The sequence below is a fragment of the Sciurus vulgaris genome (genome assembly GCF_902686455.1).
Source record: "Sciurus vulgaris genome assembly, chromosome: 10".
NCBI lineage: Eukaryota > Metazoa > Chordata > Mammalia > Rodentia > Sciuridae > Sciurus > Sciurus vulgaris.
The window spans coordinates 95,942,740-95,964,349 of NC_136470.1; the positions used below are offsets into that span (position 1 = coordinate 95,942,740).

At 37.3% G+C, this 21,610-nt stretch overlaps 1 protein-coding gene across 12 annotated transcripts in view; it reads left to right on the forward strand.

Annotated features, from left to right (window-relative positions):
• The window catches only part of TBL1XR1 (TBL1X/Y related 1), a 175,764-nt gene that overhangs the window by 110,077 nt on the left and 44,077 nt on the right, over positions 1-21,610 (forward strand). The gene's annotated exons all lie outside the window — the stretch shown is intronic.

Genomic DNA, 21,610 nt, shown 5'->3' on the forward strand with positions numbered 1-21,610 from the left:
AATGAATGCTTTCATATGTGGAAGTTAACTCTGTCTTCTTTTTGTTACTAAGTACTGTCCTGAAAGCTTTCCTTTCCACTAATACAAGGAGGGAGAAAAGAAAGGAGTGAATCTTTTTCCAGTACATAATGGAAAAGATTACCCATCCTTGTTTGTGGTCCCAGAGATCAAACCCAGGACCTGTGCCTGCTAAACAAGCTCTGTGTTGTGGAGCTATAGCCCTAGGCCAACAGGAATGTTATTTCACTTCCACTGCTCTCAGCTTTCAGCACAATGTTTCTTATAGGACCATTGAAAGGGAAATAATTATAGATTCCTTTGGACTGGGCATGAAGTGATGAGAACCTTTCATAACCTTTCATATATTAGAATCTATTGGGATCCTATTTGGTTGTCAGAAACAATAGAGTAGAGGTCCTTGTTATTTTACCTTATTGCCCCTCCACTCCCAAATATTTTGATAGGTTTTAAAAATAAGACAAGTGCTTTGTACCCAAGTGTTTACAGTCAGCTATTGGCCATGCATTAAATTTTGTAAAACCTTCACATCTAGTGCTGATTTCATCTCTTAATTTTTATGAAGCTTTTTTTTTAAATTCATTTTTGGGGGTTGGGGTACAGAAACTGAACTCGGGGGGGGGGGGGCACTTGACCACTGAGCCACATCCCCAGCCCTTTTATTTTGAGACAGGGTCTCACTAAGTTGCTTAGGGCTTGCTAAGTTGCTGAGGCTGGCTTTGAACTCAAGATTCTCCTACCTCAGCCTCCTGAGCCTCAGGGATTACAAGTGTATGCGAGGGAGCCCAGAGTTTTTTCAATTTTAAAGACAATAATTGTACATTTACATGTAAATGCTTTTAAGCTTTAATTGCTCTGAGTAACCTAGAAGAGGAGGGGGGAAATCTCTTGTTCTGGATATTTTTATGATCATAGTTTCTATCAACTAAATTATTTTTTTATTAGCAGGCCAAAGAAAAATAGTACTTTCCTCCCGGTTTGTGTCATACTTATGCAACTTATATTTTGGGCTTTTAGGCAGAGTACCTGTGAAATGTTGAGATTTCTTATAAATAGAGTTAGACTGGGTATACTTTCCAAGAACAGTTAAGGATTAAAAATTAATGACTCTGTCCAAATGCTTATTGTTTCTAATTTAATGTATATTCATTTTTATAATTTCTTCTTATAACTGTAGGAATGCTAATTGAGGTAAAATGATTTTTAAAAATATTTTTTAGTTGTAGATGGATACAATATCTTTATTTTTTTTTCCTGGGTGCTAAGTATAAAACCCAGTGTCTCACATGTATGAGACAAGTGCTGTACCACTAAGCCTGCAACCTCAGCCTGAGGTAAAATGTTTTTGAGATCAGTAACCCAAATGGAACTTCATGGTTTTTTGAAAGAATATTTCTTTTACTTGTTCAGAGAACTGTGCAAGAAAATTGTTTTGAAAAGGGCTTTTGTTTACATAATTGAAGTAAAAATGAAGATTACATATCTGATTACTGTATGCTATTTGGGGACAGGGAGATATTTCATTATTCCAGTAAGAAAGCTTTACTAATTATTAATGCTCCTGAAATAAATTGAAATTAATTTTGAAGGGGATGCCTGTGGGTGTATACAGGATACGGATTTGTCTCTAAATATCTGTCTTTCCTTTCTAAGGAAGAGAGGAGGTTGAAAGCAGTGAGAAGAAAAGCAGTCTATTCTGCCATAGGGTTGGCCTCTTCCAACTGCTGTGGTCTGAGTCCTTAGTATGCATTTGTATTTATGTTGTACGTGAGAAATGGTAAACTGATTAACATTTACAGTAAATGATACATTTCTGATGAAATACATTGGAGTATGTATAGGTGAACTCATAGTTAATAATTTTCTCTATAGTTGATGACGAGAAAACTCAGTTAAGGTCAGGATTTTGCCTTCAAATCAGAATATTAATCTTTAGATAAAGTAAGGATTAAAAGACCAGGATACATATTGACTATGAAATGGCAGTTACTATATTTTCGCTAACATTACTGTCTTTATACTTAAACTTTCCCTTTCCATTTCCACAAGTACAAAGAAAAGGGTTAGATTTATAGGTTCCAGTGAGACCAGGGCAAAAGGACACTCAATGTAGATAATGAATGATTGGGTCAGGAAAATAGGGACTGATTCATAAGGAAATAAAATGTCAATAGTTCCAGAGCATTTCCCCCTCCTCCAACCTGTTGCCAAAGTTACCTAAGGGGTGCAGGTGGAGCAGGGGATTGCTCCTCTCAACAAGAAGTTGTAAAATGAGTACCCCCTGGGTGGCTCCCTTCCTGCCTTCCTAGGCAGCTCCTTTCTGGGCTTTTGGTCACCACTTAGCCAAGATAGGAGGAGAGGATTTGAGAAGAAAGGAAACCTAAAATCTATAAAAGGGGCAAGACACCCCCACTCCCTGGGGCACCAGCTCTGGACCCCCTCCTCTCTGGAAGACTCTCTCTCTCTCTCTCTCTCTCTCTCTCTCTCTCTCTCTCTCTCTCTCTCTCTCTGTTCTGTCCTTTAAATAAAACTTTTTGCTCTTGCCCAGTGTTTCTCAGGTGTTCAGTCTTCAACACCAGGGAAAGGGGACCCCATCCTGATTTTCAAGATTTCTTTCACCAGTAGTTAAGAAATGATACAAGCCCATGAGAAACTGGAGAGGAGGTAAAGGGAATTAATATTTATTTCTTTTGTTTCTTGAATGACAGTTTCAGATGCTAGTTTTAGTCAGGATTCATTTAAGGTATATACACTGCTTTTGGATACTGATTTGTAAGTCTCTTTCACTTGTAAAAGTACTTGATAAATTTGTCCTGTGATATTTTCCATATTTTGGCTCTGGGTAATTGTGTGTTTGAGGTATTGTTTAGCATACTCCATTCGTTATTCAGTGCTTTCTCTAAAGTAGTAATTAGAGGCTTGATTAAATTAATTTGTAATTCTTTGATCATAAGGTCTTTTTTCTTCCTTGTATATCGTATCATGAGGCATAAACCTGGTTATCTCACTTTTAGTGATACCGATATTGATTAGTGGGTTCGGGTATTTTTAGCCTGCACCATCTGCTGTAGTGTACATGTCTTGTTGAAGTTTATGTTGCAGTCTAATTTTCAAGTTGTCAGTGTTAAGAGGTGAGATCTTTGGGAGGTGACTAGGTCAGGAAGGTTGACCTCTGGGGAATGGGATTAGTGCCTTTATGAAAGAGGTTTGATGGAGTTCATTTGTTCCCTTTTACTCTTCATGATGATGTTCCTGCAGATGCAGCAACAAGGTGTCATATGTTAGGCTCTAACCAGAGGCCAAGTCTGTTGGCACCTTGATTTTGGATTTCTAGTTTAAGGTATTTAGGTTAATAGCCCGAATGAACTAATACATCATCTGTTAAAAAATTCCATATCAGATTTTTCCCTAGTATATTTAAGCACCATACCTGATTGTGGCCAGAGACATTATTTCCTTAGAGATAGACAAAATGGTTATTTACTAATTAGATCTATATTTTGCTTCTGTGTTGCTTAGATGAAATTCTTTAAAGAAGGATTTACTAATTGAGTATAGGGATATCTTGAAATAGAATTTGCACAGGAGAAGCAGGGTATTTACCTAACTGCCTTGGTTATCAATTTTTAAAAGAATGAATTGATTGTACACTAATTACTTTCAAGGTTACAAGATATTTAATTTTTAGTTTTTAAAAAGTTATCAATTAAGAACTATGTTTAATGTATTTTAATGTAGTAATTTTTAATTTTATTCAGACCAACTTTGGCTCATGAGAGTCCCTTCAAGTGGGCTACCTTCTCCTTTTGACATGTCAACAGTTATTTTTTTTAAATTTTCAATATGTTTTAGTTGTCAGTGGGCCTTTATTATTTTTATGTTTTGCTGAGGATCGAACCTAGTGCCTCACACATACTGGGCAAGCATTCTACCACGGAGCCACAACTCCAGCCTCCATTTTTGATAATTTATTTACTTTCTTTAGGGGACAAGCTATTTCAGGCTTCCTGCTTCAGCCCTGATATTGGCCATTACTCTAAGAAATTCTGGTTTCTTCAAGTGGAAAATGTTTATTTTAAGGGACTATAATGTAGGCATGGAGTGCTCATTACTAATTTGATTATCACTCATTGGTTATAGTCTTTTTAAAACTGGGTATTGCATGTTTTTAGTAAGAGAAAAATAAATTACTAGTTTTACATGTATATTTCAGCTCATCTGTACATGTTTTTTTTTTTTTCTTGTAAACAAATGGGATACATGTTGTTTCTCTGTTTGTACATGGCATAAAGGCATACCATTTGTGTAATCATAAATTTACGTAATGTTGTTTGATTCATTCTGTTATTTTTTCCCTTCCCCCACCCCTCCCACCCCTCTTTTCCTTCTATACAGAGCTTCCTTCCTTCATACTTGCCCCCCTCCCTAACCCTAACACCCTAACACTAACCCTTCCCTCCCCCCATTATGTGTCATCATCCACTTATTAGCGATATCATTCTTCCTTTGGCTTTTTGAGATTGGCTTATCTCACTTAGCATGATATTCTCCAATTTCATCCATTTGCCTGCAAATGCCATAATTATATCATTCTTTATGACTGAGTAATATTCCATTGTATATATATACCACAGTTTCTTTATCCACTCATCAATTGAAGGGCATCTAGGTTGGTTCCACAGTCTGGCTATTGTGAATTGAGCAGCTATGAACATTGATGTGGCTGTATCTCTGAAGTATGCTGATTTTAAGTCCTTTGGGTATAGGCCAAGGAGTGGGATAGCTGGGTCAAATGGAGGGTCCATTCCAAGTTTTCTAAGGAATCTCCACACTGCTTTCCAGAGTGGCTGCACTAATTTGCAGTCCCACCAGCAATGTATGAGTGTACCTTTCTCCCCACATCCTCGCCAACACCTGTTGTTGCTCGTATTCTTGATAATCGCCATTCTAATTGGGGTGAGATGGAATCTTAGGGTGGTTTTGATTTGCATTTCTCTTATTACTAGAGATGTTGAACATTTTTCCATATGTTTGTTGATTGCTTGTAGATCTTCTTCTGTGAAGTGTCTATTCATTTCCTTAGTCCATTTGTCGACTGGATTATTTGAATTCTTGGAGTAGAGTTTTTGAGTTCTTTATAGATTCTGGAGATTAGTACTCTCTCTGAAGTATGATTTGCAAAGATATTCTCCCACTCTGTAGGCTCTTTCTTTGCATTGCTGATAGTTTCCTTTGCTGAGAGAAAGCTTTTTAGTTTGAATCTATCCCAGTTATTGATTGTTGCTTTTATTTCTTGGGCTATGGGAGTTCTGTTAAGGAAGTGTGGTCCTAAGCCGACATGTTGAAGATCTGGACCTACTTTTTCTTCTATAATCTGCAGGGTCTCTGGTCTGATTCCGAGGTCCTTAATCCAGTTTGAGTTTAGTTTCGTGCATGGTGAGAGATATGGGTTTAGTTTCATTCTGTTGCATATGGATTTCCAATTCTCCCAGCACCATTTGTTGAAGAGGCTATCTTTTCTCCATTGCATATTTTTGGCCCCTTTGTCTAGTATGAGAAAATTGTATTTATTTGGGTTTGTGTCCGTGTCCTCTATTCTGTACCATTGATCTACCTTTCTATTTTGGTACCAATACCATGCCGTTTTTGTTACTATTGCTTTGTAGTAGAGTTGAAGATCTGGTATTGCAATACCCCCTGTTTCACTCTTCCTGCTAAGGATTGCTTTAGCTATTCTGGGTTTCTTATTCTTCCAGATGAATTTCATAATTGCTTCCTCTATTTCTGTAAGGTACACAATTGGAATTTTAATTGGAATTGCATTGAATTTGTATAGCACTTTAGGTAGTATGGCCATTTGGACAATATTAATTCTTCCTATCCAAGAACATGGGAGATCTTTCCATCTTCTAAGGTGTTCTTTAATTTCTTTCTTTAGTGTTCTGTAGTTCTCATTGTAGAGGTCTTTCACCTCTTTTGTGAGATTGATTCCCAAGTATTTTATTTTTTTCGAGGCTATTGTGAATGGGGTAGTTTTCCTAATTTCTCTTTCTGAAGATTCATCACTTATGTATAAAAATGCGTTGGATTTATGGGCATTGATCTTGTAACCTGCTACTTTACTGAAATCACTTATGAGTTCTAAGAGTTTTCTGGTGAAATTTCCAGGTTCCTCTAAATATATAATCATGTCATCAGTGAACAGGGATAGTTTGCGTTCTTCTTTTCTTATTCGTATCCCTTTAATTTCTTTGGTCTGTCTAATTGCTCTGGCTAGAGTTTCAAGGACGATATTGAATAGAAGTGGTGAAAGAGGGCATCCCTACCTTGTTCCAGTTTTTAGGGGGAATGCTTTCAGTTTTTCACCATTTAGAATGATATTGGCCATGGGCTTAGCATAAATGACCTTTAGAATGTTAAGGAATGTTCCCACTATCCCTATTTTCCTAGTGTTTTGAGCATGAAGGGGTGCTGTATTTTATCAAATGCTTTTTCTGCATCTATTGAAATAATCATGTGATTCTTGACTTTAAGTCTATTGATATGGTGAATTACATTTATTGATTTTCTGATGTTGAACCAACCTTGCATCCCTGGGATAAAACCCACTTGATCATGGTGCACTATCTTTTTAATATATTTTTGTATGCGATTTGCTAAATTTTGTTGAGAATTTTTGCGTCGATGTTCATTAAGGATATTTTTCTGAAATTTTCTTTCCTCGATGTGTCTCTGTCTGGTTTAGGTATCAGTGTGATATTGGCTTCATAGAATGAGTTTGGGAGGGTTCCCTCCTTTTCTATTTTATGGAATACTTTGAGAAGTATTGGAATGAGCTCTTCTTTAAAGGTTTTGTAGAACTCGGCTGAGAACCCATCTGGTCCCGGACTTTTCTTTGTTGGTAGGCTTTTGATGACTTCTTCTATTTCAGTACTTGAAATTGGTCTATTTAAATTGTGTATGTCCTCCTCATTCAGTTTAGACAATTCATATGTCTCTAGAAACCTGTTGATGTCTTCGAAATTTTCTATTTTGTTGGAGTATAGATTTTCAAAATAGCTTCTAATTATGTTTTGTATTTCAATCCTGTCTGTTGTGATATTTCGTTGTTCATTCCCAATTTTAGTGATTTGGGTTTTCTCTCGTCTTCTGCTTGTTAGTGTGGCTAAAGGTTTATCAATTTTGTTTATTTTTTTGAAGTACCAACTATTTATTTTGTCAATTTTTTGTATTGTTTCATTTGTTTCAATTTTGTTGATTTCAGCTCTGAGTTTAACTATTTCCTGTCTTCTACTACTTTTGGTGCTGGTCTGTTCTTCTTTTTCTAGGGCTTTGAGCTGTAGTGTTAGGTCGTTTATTTGTTGAGTTTTACTTCTTTTATTAAATGCGCGCCATGAAATAAATTTCCCTCTTAAGTACTGCTTTCATAGTGTCCCAGAGATTTTGATATGATGTTTCTTTGTTCTCATTTACCTCTAAGAATTTTTTAATTTCCTTCCTAATATCTTCTGTTATCCATTCATCATATAATAGCATATTGTTTAATCTCCAGATGTTGGAATAGTTTCTGTGTTTTACTCTTTCATTTATTTCTAACTTCATTCCATTATGATCTGATAGAATACAAGGTAGTGTCTCTATATTCTTGTATTTGCTAACATTAGCTTTGTGGCATAATATATGGTCTATTTTAGAGAAGGATCCATGTGCTGCTGAGAAGAAAGTGTATTCGTTCTTGGTTGGGTGGTATATTCTATAAATGTCCATTAAGTCTAAATTATTGATTGTGTTATTGAGATCTATGGTTTCTTTGTTCAATTTTTGTCTGGAATATCTGTCCAGTGATGAGAGAGGCGTGTTAAAATCACCTAGTATTATTGTGTTGTGGTCTATTTGGTTTCTGAAATTGAGAAGGATTTGTTTGACATACATAGATGAGCCACTGTTTGGGGCATAGATGTTTATGATTGTTATATCTTGCTGATTTATGCTTCCCTTAAGCAGTATGAAATGACCTTCTTATCCCTTCTGACTAACTTTGGCTTGAAGTCTACAATATCTGAAATGAGGATGGATACTCCAGCTTTTTTGCTGAGTCCATGTGCATGGTATGTTTTTCCCCATCCTTTCACCTTTAGTCTATGGGTATCTTTTTCTATGAGGTGAGTCTCTTGTAGGCAACATATTGTTGGATCCTTCTTTTTAATCCAATCTGCCAGTCTATGTCTTTTGATTGATGAATTCAGGCCATTAACATTCAGGGTTATTATTGAGATATGATTTGGTTTCCCGGTCATATGGTTCATTTTTGAAATTTTATTTATTTATTCATTTGACACTACTTGGTTCCTCCTTTATTTGACAATTCCTTTAGGATAATTCCTCCCTTTGCTGATTTTCTTCTTTGTTTTTCATCTCTTCCTCATGGAATATTTTGCTGAGAATGTTCTGCAATGCTGGCTTTGTTTTTGTAAATTCCTTTAGCTTTTGTTTATCATGGAAGGATCTTATTTCATCGTCAAATCTGAAAATAAGTTTTGCTGGGTATAAGATTTTTGGTTGGCATCCATTTTCTTTCAGGGCTTGGTAAATGTTGTTCTAGGCCCTTCTAGCTTTTAGGGTCTGGATTGAAAAATCTGCTGATATTCTTATTGGTTTCCCCCTGAATGTAATTTGGTTCTTTTCTCTCACAGCCTTTAAAATTCTGTCTTTATTTTGTATGTTAGGTATTTTCATTATAATGTGCCTTGGTGTAGGTCTGTTGTAATTTTGTATATTTGGAGTCCTATAAGCCTCTTGAACTTGGTTTTCCATTTCATTCTTCAGATTTGGGAAATTTTCTGATATTATTTCATTGAATAGATTGTTCATTCCTTTGGTTTGTTTCTCTTAGCCTTCCTCAATCCCAATAATTCTTAAATTTGGCCTTTTCATGATATCCCATAATTCTTGTAGATTCTGTTCATGATTTCTTACCATCTTCTCTGTTTGTTCAACTTTGTTTTCAAGATTAAATATTTTGTCTTCAGTGTCTGATGTTCTGTCTTCCAGGTGTTCTATCCTACTGGATATGCTTTCTATGGAGTTCTTAATTTGGTTTATTGTTTCCTTCATTTCAAGGATTTCTGTTTGGTTTTTTTTCAATATCTCTAACTCTTTATTGAAATGATCTTTTGCTTCCTGTATTTGCTGTTTTAACTTTCGATTGGTGCGATCATTCAGTGCCTGCATTTGCTCTTTCATCTCATCGTTTGCTTCCCTGATCATTTTAATTATGTACATTCTGAACTCCTTTTCTGTCATTTCTTCTGCCATGTCATTGGGTTTTATCGATGTAACATCTAGATTTGTTTGCGGCATTTTCTTTCCTTGTTTTCTCATATTGGTCAGGTATCAGTGGACCGCTGAGATATTGCAGATTTCCTCTATTGACTTACAATGTCCTTGAAGATTTCTATATATATCCCCTCTTAGCCTTCAGTAGGCTGAAGTCTTGGAGGAAGTTGATAATGTGGTGCTCCACAAAGAATCTGCCTCTCTAGGAATGGTGGCCTTCAGGTGGGGTATATTCCCTGCTAGTGGGCAGAGGTGCCTCCACTTGTTGACCAATGGTCATCCAAAGGGGAACTAGGCTGCCGGCTGAGGCAAGGCCTATTTGGGCCTGTGCCTCTGGTTTTACCGTCCTTGTGGGGAAACCTCTCCCGGCAGGGAAGACTCACCCGGTGGGGAGGTCTTGCTGGTCAGTTCCCCTCCTAGAGGTTCCCCTCAATTTACAGCTACTGCCTGGGCTGGGCTGCCTTCCTCTGCAAAGTTCCCAGGGGCCCGGCCCTACCTCCTGGGCCTGGGAGCCTCACCCTTCGCAGATGAATCTCCTTAGGCTGCCCCTCCTCAGAGAATCTGCCCGCAGTCCTGGAACCTTCGCTCCGCCCCTAAGCATGTCTCTGTGCGGCTCTTCCACCAAGAGGCCTCCTAGATCCTGTGACCCTGCTCTGCACCTAATTGCCTGGCTATGCGGCCCCTTCTCTGAGCAGCCACCTGGGGCCCCGTACAATCGCTCTGAGTCCCAGAGACCTGCCACACAGCTGCCCAGTATTCCGGTGCGGTCACTAGGAGTCCTCCAGAAAGCTTCCTCCAGACAGCTGCCCAGTATTCCAGTGCGGTCACTAGGAGTCCAAGCAACTCACTGCGTGCCTCCTCCTCCCACCAACCACCCGTAGCTCTGGGCAGTCACCCTGGGTGTTCAGGAGTGGTCGCTCTGAGGGGCTCTGAATCCACGTGACCCGCTGCACACCTCCTCTGGCAGCCGCCTGGAGCTCTGGTGCAGCCACTCGAGACCAAGCGACCCACCGCGCTCCTCCTCCAGGCAGCCCCCCTGTGTTCCGGAGTGGTCGCTTTAAGTCCAAACAACTCACCAATTGCCTCCTCCTCCGAGCAGCCGCCTGGAGCTCTGATGTAGTCACTTCGAGTCCAAATGACCCGCCGCACTCCTCCTCCTCGTCCTCAGGGCAGGCCCCGGTGTTCAGAAGCAGTCGCTCTGAGTCCAAACAGCTCGCCACGCAGCTCCTCCTCTGGCAACCGCCTGTAGCTCTGGTGCAGTCACTCCGAATCCAAGGCGCCATGCTCCTCCTCCTCCTCCTGCTCCTCCTCAGGGCAGGCCCCGGTGTTCTGAGTCCACACAGCTCTCCTCTCCGCTCCTCCCCTGGGCAGCCACCGGAGTCCCAGTGGTTGCTCCGAGTCCCAGCGCTGCGCCAAGCGGCCTTCTCTCCGACGCTCCCAGTTGTCCGAGCTCACTGCTCCAGCGGGGGGAGGGGCGTCTCGCCGGCAGCTCTACTTCACAAAGTACCCTGCGTTCCCGGGACTACCGCCCTATGCGGTACGCCTCCCCAACGGGAGAGACTCACCCAGCTGCTTTGAGTTGGTCCCAAGTCTCTCAATATCTCCTCTTTTGAATCCTGAGTCCATGAGTCCTAGGAAACTTGGTCTGGCCTGGCCCAGACTCAGCTGTGGCGCCCACGAGGTGCATCGGAATCCCGCGGCTCGCATTCCACCCTTCGCGGTGGGAGGCGGTCCCTTCGGTCAGTGGGTAACTCCGCGGGTAGGCAGCACTGGGGCCTGCTCCCCTTCCAGCAGGAGCTCCCAGCCCCGGGTCGGCAAGCCGCTCGCCGAGCTCCTAAGGTTCTATTTTCATTGTGTGCCTTTTATTTAAAATATTAATGTGATCATTAAACTACTTTTTTATTCATGTCCATTATAAAATTTTAAATAAAAGCAAAATAATCAAACTTATTTACCATCAAGGAGAATCATCTCTAGGATAATTTGTCACATTCATCCTCCCACTTCTTATAATCCCTAGCATATTGCTGTGTATTCTTCAGATAAAGCCAATTTGAGGAATATTATACTATACCGTGAAAAAGAGACAAAAACTTGTATTTGTATGTATTTTGTCATTGAAAATTGTTTTATAATGAATTGAACATAATTTTTTTTATATTCTAAAGCGTTTCAAATAAATAATACTAATAAAATATTGTAATAAGGCTACTGAAAGCACCTTAAAATTTCTTTGTAATTCTTTTTTGTTTCTATGTCCTACATCCTAGGGATGTATGCAGCCAAATACTGTTCTGGGGAGTGTGTGAGTGTGTGCACACATGCACTCATGCTTGCGCCTGTGTATCTGCATATTCTAGCTCTGGGGATCAAGGCCTTGGACCCTAGACCTTGCACATGTTTGGCAAGCACTCTACCACTGAGCTTCATCCCTAGGCTCCAGAATACTATTTTGAAGTGTATTATTTTTCTTATGATAACAGCTTCATTGGTTTTCAGTAATAAAGGTGTCTTTTTCATTCACCTTGCATGTAGAAATGCAGATTGAATGTGGGTTGCACATTTGGGGTCCCAGACCTTTGGAGAATGCCTCATGCAGGACATGCTCATTCTCATGGCAGAAAAAAAGAGCAAGAAAGCTAGTAGACACACACTATTGTCTCTTAAATGGTATCTATCACATCTATGCAAATTCCATTGCCCACAACCAGTCACACAACCAGTTCCTAAGTCATTGATCTGGGGACAAATAACTCTATGGCAGGAAAAGAGTGGTTAAGTTTTGAACAATAACTACAGTAGCGCCTTCTAATCTCAGCTTTGCTTTCTGTGTTTTCAGTTACCCATGATGACCACTGTCTGAAAATACCAAACGAAAAATCCCAGAAATAAACAATTAAATTTTAATTGTGTGTGCTGTTTTGGATAGTGTGATGAAATGTCCAGCTTCATCCTCTCAGAGATGTGAATAATCCTTTTGTCTAGCATAACCACCTTACATACGCTGCCAACCCAAAAGTCAGTTAGTAGCCATTTGAGTTATAAGATCAAGTATCTCAGTGTTAATTTGCTTATATTCAGATAACCCTTGTTTTACTTAATCCATCAGGTCCTAGGTTTTCAATTATATGAATATTTCAATGAACTAGACAGAGATGCATTAAAATAGGTTGGAAATCTTAGTGCAGAGCTTATATATTTTTTATGTTGACTAATATTTATAGTATATAGTATATTTAAGTTTTTACATGTGTCCATAACTGGAATGATGGGAGAAAATTGGTTAATAATGGTCTGACAGTGCAAGAGTAGTGGTGCTGGAAGTTTCATTTTGATGAATTGTTGTATTTGTTCCATTTTGTTATTAATCTGTAACTTACAAATTAAACTTTATCATAGTTCTGTATGTATAGGGAAGAATGGAGCATATATAGAGTTTGGAACTATTTGCTCTTTCACGCATTCACTGGGTTTTTGGAATGTGTTCCTGCAGGGAGGCAGGTATGACTGTACACCCCACTACCATGTATTTTTGCCAAGTAGTTATAATTAGTATTAGTTTTGATTTCACTTTAAAGGGATTATCTGAAAGCCAAACTTGATGGATAATTGAAGGGAAGGGAGAAAGACTTCTGTTAGTTCTTGTCTATACTTGTTATCTACAGCATGGAAAAGGCAAAATAGTAAGCTTTGTTAGTCTAGTTGTTGGGTTGAATTATATCCATCAAAGTTCATATGTTGGAGTTCTAACTAGAACTCTTGTACTTCAGAATGTAATCTTAAAGAGGAAATTTGAACAAGACACAGAGAACATGGTGGAATGCCCGAGTGATGCTTTCTGTAAGTCAAGTGCGATGGTCTGAATATGGCCTCCAAAATTCAAGTTGAAATCTAGAAATAAACAGTAAAGTTTTAGATTGTGTGTGCTGTTTTGGGTAGTGTGATGAAATGCAATTAAGTCTTCAGGACTCTGCCCTCATGAATAGAATTAATGCTCTTACAAAAAAAGGTTGGAGAAGCTCCCTAAACCCTTGCATCACATTAAGGCACAGCAAGAAAGCCACAGCTTTGAAGCAGGGATCCTTTACCAGATACCAGAGCTGTAGTATCCAAGACTTGGACTTCCCAGCTTGTAGAACTGTGCGAAATTTATTTTACTTATAGATTGCCTGTTGGTAGTATTTTGTTCTAGTGGCCTGACAGATCAGAACAGGGACCTGCACATATCTTTCCTTGGCAACTTTAGGGGGAGCATGACCCTGCCCACACCTTAATTTCAGACTTCTAACTTTCAGAACTGTGAGACAATACATTTCTTCTGTTCTAAGCCACCTGTTTTGTGGTACATTGTTAGGGCAGTTGGAAAACTGATGCAGTCACACAGTTTGACAGTCCTATTGGCTTGATTGGAAGGGTGCAGGAAGGAATGTGAGCTATTACTATAGGTTGCTGTATTAATGAGAGTGACTTTACGCCCAAACTAAAAAATTGGGGGCTCTGATAGAATAATTCCTCGAAGTTGAAGTTCAGTAGCCAGGGCAATAAGAAACTAGCTTGAGGGTACGTAATTTTGAAAACAACAAAACAAAACAAAACAACAAAAAAAACATTTGTTGGATAATAATGGGGGAGGTCTTGCTGCTGAAGGAATACAACAGAATTGATGCTCTCTCTGCTTGGATTGAGAATCATACCTTCAAATCTCTTATCCCTTCTACTTTGAAAAGGTACAGAATACTTGATGAGTTCTTTCTAAGCTAGAGCAATGCATTAAGCCATATAATACAAAGTTTTTATGTAGGGAAAATTTGGAACTTAGAAGATATTATGGATTGAATAGTGTCTCCCAAAACATACATTGAAGTCCTAACCTCTGCTACCCAAGAATGTGACCTTATTTGAAAATGGGATCTTTGCACATGTAACCAAGTTAAAATGAAATCATTAGGATAGCCCCTATTCCAATATAACTGATGTTTTAATAAAATGAGGGAAATTTGGACCCAGGTGCAATGAGAATGCCATGTGAAGTTTCTAATATAAGGGTGGTTGGTATGAAGATTGAGGCAGAGAATGAAGTGTTGGTGCCACAGGCTATAGAACACTTAGGGCCACAGAAGCAGGAAGGTGAGTGAAATGATTTTCTCTAAGAGGTGTTGGAGTGAGCATGACCCTGCCAACACAGTTGATTCATAGTCATTAGAACTGTGAGAGAATAAATTCTGTTGTATTTTGTTATGACCATCCAAGGAAACTGATATGGAAGGACAGGGATTTTGAGAGTACTTGGTCTAAAGAGCTATTTCTCTTGAAATTGTCACATTTAATTCAGATTATGAGACTATTTTTAGTTGGATGTTTTAATTCACAAACTTTGTTGTGCACTGGTATTCACTTTAGAATCTTTGAAAAATACTGTTGTCTTACTTCCATATCCAGGTATACAGTTTAATTAATGGAGTGTGACATAGGCATCAGAATTTTTAGAAGCTTCTCTGAAGTTTCTACTGTACACCAAAATTTGAGGAGTCATGGGGCTAAACCTTTTGACTTCAACCAGTAATCTCCTACCTCACTCTGACCTATAAAATTCTATTAATGAAACTTTTATTAGCCTCTTGGTAAACCTCCCTCCACACCATCTCAACTCATTTGTGCCTTAACCTACCATGATTTTTTAAAATTGTTACTTTCTGTTCTTAGTCAGTCTGGCTAGATATGATTATATTAATCTTCTTATATAATGGGTTATTTATAAAGTTATGCCAAGTCAGTTTTTAAAAAATATCTGAATTATACGCATAGCTGCATTTGAAGAGTGAATTAGTAGGGTTACACATACTGCAAGAAAGTGAGTAACTAATAAACATTAAATGTAGTATTTAGTAGTTTTAATTATTGAAATCACCATTGACCATTCTTTTCTTTTCCAAGATTGGACAAGGAATAATAAACTGAAAGACACAAGAAGCCTACTTTCTCAAGCATTCCCTTTTTTGTTTTCAGGTCTCTCATTTTATTTCATTTTTTTCGCCACATTGTTAGATCATGAAGTGAGTGACATTTGACAACTATAAATGTGTTTTAGATTAGCCATTTCTCCAGTCCTCCAGTTTACAATGAGACTTGAAAGTCTTCTCCAATTTTTATTTGTTACCAATATCTTTTGCACAGTTTTAGTCCTATTCTTCCAAAGAATTTACTGAGTATAACCAGTCATGGGCAGTTGTTTAAATTTACTCAAGGCCCAGGAGTTTTGTTTTCGTAGGATTTCCCCCCTCTTTGGGAAACTAGAAATAATCTCACCTTCTTATCCAGTAAACTATTTCATAAGTCTTATAGTGAGTAGCCTTTATTACCATGTCAGTTATTTATAACCAATACTTTTTTTTCTTCCTATACTATTGTGAGTTTAAACAAAGTTCCTTTCCACTGTTGTGGCTGTTTTTAAAAAGCTTTTAGCATGTATTTCTGGCTTTAAAGTCCTCATAATATATTCCAAAGGTAGAATGATAAAGCTGGCTTGTTTTAATTAAAAAAAAAAAATTCATTAGCTTTCCAACTACACAAACTTAGAGCTTTTCATACCTAGTGGAAAGGAACTAGCATCTTGATTTTTATTTTCATACTTGCCTTTCTCTGCTGCTTTCTCAGGCTGGCAGGGTTTGTTTACCTTAAGTCCTGTCACTGACTACTTCTCAGTTATTGAAAAGATGGTCCAGAAATAGACCCTGTCTTCTCTTTTCTTAGAGATTTAATTTTTGTACCTTTTTTGTTCCCCTGTCAATATACCTTGACTGTAAATCATTGAATTATTCAACACATTTAAATAAGTTCTTTTTAGAAAAATCTTTTTATATTTTAAAAGGATCTTAGGTACCATCTTTGTAAACAAGTACTCCTGTCTACTGTGGAAGTTGAAGTCAACATCTTTGGACTATATGGTAGCTCATCACAGGTCTTTTGGATGTAAAATGAAAGAGGGCTGTAGCTTATGTCAGTTGGTTTTAAAGTTGACTGCCCTCAGTCTAGGTACTTTGCTGAGAGGTATTAAAATTGCTCAACCAAGTTTCTTAGTGTTTCCTATCATCAGATGGACTGTGAATGTTCTGTTTAAAAAAATAAGGTGTTCTGTGCAAACCATGCTTACCTTGTGGGCTGTACAAAAGCAGGTGACAGGTAGGGTTTGACAAATAGGCTATAGTTTGAAGACCACTAGTATAGATCATAATTTTGTGATCTTCAGTTGGTTGATTCCAGTAGTTATGGTTACTAGTGAACAGTTGCTTTGGTGTACTGTTGTCTTATGTCAGTATTCTTAATCAGTGTTCTTAAAGGGTAATAGGATCTAGTAAGCATCATGTGTGGTTGCACTTAAATGTTACTTTTTTTCTCTATCCCTTTCTTTCTTTAAATTTTTAGATGTAGATGGACATAGTACCTTTATTTATTTGTGTGTTGCTGAGGATTGAACCCAGTGCCTTACACCTTTGAGGCAAACTCTCTACCACTGAGCTACGACCCCAGCCCACTTACATGTTTTTAATGAAATGGGCTTGGTTTCTTTGGGTTCTTTATACTAAAGATAATTCCTATAGATGTCCATCTGACCATTTAAAAAATACTCTAAAGTGTAGTGTAGGTCTGAAAAAATACTTTATTAAAATTACTGGATGACCTGTTGTTCTCTTTTGGCCTGCAAAACTCCATAAACTCCTGTAAGTTGTGCCAACTCAAATCACTGAACGTTGAAAGGGGAAAGACACTACAGAAAATCAGTTTCCTGAAGATTCACATCACTTGTATAAAACTATACAGGCTGCCTGGGATTTTCCCCCTCTTGCATATTTTCTTAAATTTGTAATTGAGAGCTCTGGATTGTAGTAAAAAGGGGAAGGAAATGAAAAGTATTTTAGAGGTTTATCGTTTTAAGTTACACTTTTCGTTTCTTAACATTCACCAACTATTTAGCACTGATGACCATTAACCTGTTAATAAAATACCTGTCTTCAGCTCCAAAAAAGTCTCACAGCATAAAATTTGCCTGTAAAAATTACCCTTCATGTAAAATGTACATATTGTCAGGCACAGGCTTAGAAAATTTATCTGAAATATACTTAAAAAATTGGAAGGTAAAATCAATACCAGTGCATGCTGATTTTCATTCATAAACTATCTTGTTCACCTGTTTTGTTTTTTAAAACTGCATTTGTTTCTCAGTGGATGGGGAGTGAAAATACTACAGACTTTTCACTAAGATATTATATTCAAATTATTAAAGATGTCTTGTAAAAAATAGCTTACATGAATGAGCCAGAACCAGAGATTTAATTTAAAAGGGTGTTTTCTTTTTAGTAGTGCAGATAAAATGACTTTCATGAGCTTATTTAAAAATATAAACAGCATTTATCATTTTAAGTATGGTTAGAGTTTTTAAGGAAATAACACGCTTTGCATCTCTGTGGACTTAATGTTACAGACAGCTGTGAGAAGATATCCTTGAAATATTTTAAAAAGTAGTTGTAATTTTCAGGGCTAATAAACAACAAAGTAAATGTACTCTTTGTCATTGATGCTTTTAAGAAATCAAATGATTTGATTTTCTTGGATTTTTAAAATTTTTGTTATACTAGTTACTATATTAAAATCAGCTGAAATACACATTTCATTTAGAGTTTACTGTTTCTTCTTGAGATTGTCTAATTGTGTCTAAATCATAATGTTGCATTTGCTTTACAGTTTACAAATGTTTTTTATAATACTGAAGATTTCGTTTAATTTAATCATATACTTAATTTATTGCATTTTAAACTATCTTTTAGAAGATATTAAAGCTAGGTCTTAAAATTTACCTTCCTTAAACATATGATATCTTATACTAAAAAAAAAAAAAAGTGGTGTTTCCTAACATTAGAATTTTAATTATTTTTAATGAGGTGGGAAATTAAGAATAAAGCACTTTTGGTAGTGGTTCTAAGAGTGGTTTTTTTTTGAGGACATTAGTGGGCAGAACATGATATTGATACAGCATGTTCCTTTCATCATTTTAAAGGTAGTCTTTGTTTTCTAAATGGCATATTCTAAGAGTTGTGAATTTAACTTGTAAATTTAAAGGTAGCAAATGATTAAATGGAGCATTTTTAAGAGTCTGTTATAATGAAGCGCACCATTTTGGCATGTCCCTATATTCCTAGCCACACTGGAATCTGAGGTAGGAGAATAACTTGAGCACATGAGTTTGAGAACAGTCTAGGTAAACATAGTAAGACCCTGTCTCAGAATGTAAGGAAAAAAAATAATTTGTTATGATTGATATTGAGTATTTTCTAGGGCTGCCATGACAAAATATTGCAGACTGGATGGCCAAAACTACAGAAATTATTTTTTTCACAATTCTGGAGGCTATGTATTCAAGATAAAGTTGTTATCAGGGCTGGTTTCTTCTGAAGACTTTCTCCTTGGCTCAAAAGTGGATGCCTTCTATGTCCTCATATGACCTTTCCTCTGTGAGCATGTCTCCCTGAGGGTCTCTTTTATAGGGCACCAGTCTTATTGGATTAGGGTTTACCCACATGGCTTCATTAACTTAATGACTTCTGTGAAGGGCTTATGTACATTCTGAGGTGATTTAATATACCTACACACACACACACACACACACACACACACACACACACACACACACATTGTTGCCTTTCATTTATGATAGCGTGAGTTTATAGTTAAAAGCACAAATATAGACCCAGGTATGGCTGTCATTCTAGCTACTGGGTAGTCTGAGGCAGGAGGATCACAAGTTGGAGGTCAGCCCGTGTGACGTAGTGAGATCCTGTCTCAGAAAGTAAAAAGGCTGGGAATGTTGTAGCTCAGAGGTAATGCACCCTTTGGTTTGATGTCCAGAATAGGTCTCACCATATTAAAAGAAGTGGTATTATCACAGTGTGTCTTGGTTTCAACAGGACAATTTGACCACGTTTGCTATAATAACCCAGTGAGCAACCAGCCTGGCCACAGATGAACTATTTTTAATCAGCCTACTGTGAAGCAGTCACAGTAGTTTGATAACACACACCCAACAAACAAAATAATTTGAGTAGATGATTCTGTGTTTAAAAGCAGGAATTGTATGTGATAGCGTCTGACTGATCATATTGTCATTTACTTATATCATAGTTCACATAAACTGTGCCATGATAGTCTATGCTGAATGTGGGACTTGACAATATACATTATGTCTTGAAATTAGCAGTAGGACCTTCTGGTACTAAGAGTTCTTGAGTATTTTGGTGCCCCCCTACACCCCTCCCCACCTGGTACTGATGAAGTCATCAAATTTTAATATTTAATAACATTTCCATACACACACACTCACATTAAAATGAGGAAGATAATATTGTGGAAGAGGAAATTAAATGGTGTAAGGACTAGCTAGCCACATATGTATTATGTAACAAATGATCTGTAAATGGGAATATTATTCCACTTCTTTTTCCTTAATATTCAATTTAATAAGAAGTAGCATGCACATAAATAGGAAATAGATATATTTCAGAAATTTTGAATTAAAAAGAATACTTCTCCACCAGTGTGCCTATTTGTAAAGAAGTTTATAAGTCACCCTCATTTTACGTATTTTGCCTAGTTGTATCCTCAATGTCAGGTCATCTCTTTCCTCTGTTTGCTTTACTTTTTCTTAGCTAAACTGTAATTAATTACTCTTCTTTCTCCCCAGCAACCTCATAGGGCATAAGGTCTGGTACTAGTGTACTTTGTTTATTCATATTTTCGAGACCTGTCATAGTACCTGATACCATTCGAAGTACTCAGCCATAGTTCTGAGTTAAATGCATTAAAGTGATCTAAATAAAATGCTGCATTGTGTTATTTTTGTAGTGTTTCCTCGTTATCTAACACATCTAATCAGCACTTGTTTGGATCATCACCTCAAAGTGACACAAGTAATGGAACATTTGACCTTCCTAGATGGTGGAAGCATAACTATAGGACCACTTTCCTTACACTGTGATTGATAATGTTTAATTCTTCTGGTACAACTCTGCGGGGATTTCCTCCCTTACCTTCAGTTTAGCATTCTTTAAAGTATGATTCCCTAGAGACCTGTGCATCCAGTCGGACAGTCATTTTCATTAAGTCCACAGTGTTAGGTACCCCTTTATATACTGAAAAGATAGAGATTAAAAAAAAAAAAAAATTACAGTCTGTGGGTCAAATCCAGCCTACAACCCTTTTATAAGGACCCACATGCAAAGAAAGTTTTTTACATTTTCAGTTCTTGGTCAATGAGACTCAAAAGAAGACTAATATTTTATGACACAGCAATTATGAAATTTGAATTGCAGTGTCCATAAATAAAGATTTATTGGAACACAGCCATACTCGTTTGTTTACATATTGCTGCTTTTTCAACATATGGCAGAATTGAGTAGTTGTGACAGGCTGTATAACTGGCAAAATCTAAAAATATTTAACTGTCTAGCTCTTTACAGAAAAGTTGGTTGACCTCTTAAATTATTTCTGTGATGCAAAATGGATAAGTATAACTAGATACACTTAAGTCATGTCTTTTTTCCCATTCTGTTTTCAAGGTTTTTTTGTATATCCAGTAAGAGTATCATTTTGAGTTTTAGGAACTCCCCCCCCCCGCCCCAGCTTCTCTGCCTCATACAAACTTAAGGACTTCTGAGACTTGAATATCACATAGATCTTCAGAAGTAGAGACATCAAATCCTGCCAAATGGGACTGGGGATATAGGTCAGTTGGAAGAGCGCTAGCCTTGCAAACATAAGGCCCTGAGTTCAATCTCCAGCACCACCAAAAAAAAAAAAAAAAAAAAAAAAAATCCTGCCAAAGTATGTAGACAAAACCAGAGTAGATGACTTGGGGGTTTCCCCTACCCAGTATTTTCTAAAAATATTCTTTTCCTAAATAAGTAGTATTCTTGATTTAAAAAGATTATTGTTTTTCTACTTAAGGAGAGTAAAGGAAAAATATCTTTATTATTTGATGTACCACTAAAATATAATACTGAAGCCCTCTTTTTCAAATTTTACTGATGTTGCCTTGCAGAAAAATAGCAGCAGCCATGTTTTGATTGTATAATCAGTTGCTAACTATGGAAATAACTTTTTTAGGAATTATTATTAGGCAATATAGAACCTCATTTTAAATCATTTAATAAAAATTAAATGGTTTTTACAACATTGTATACAATTTGTTTAACAGTATTTTACTGAG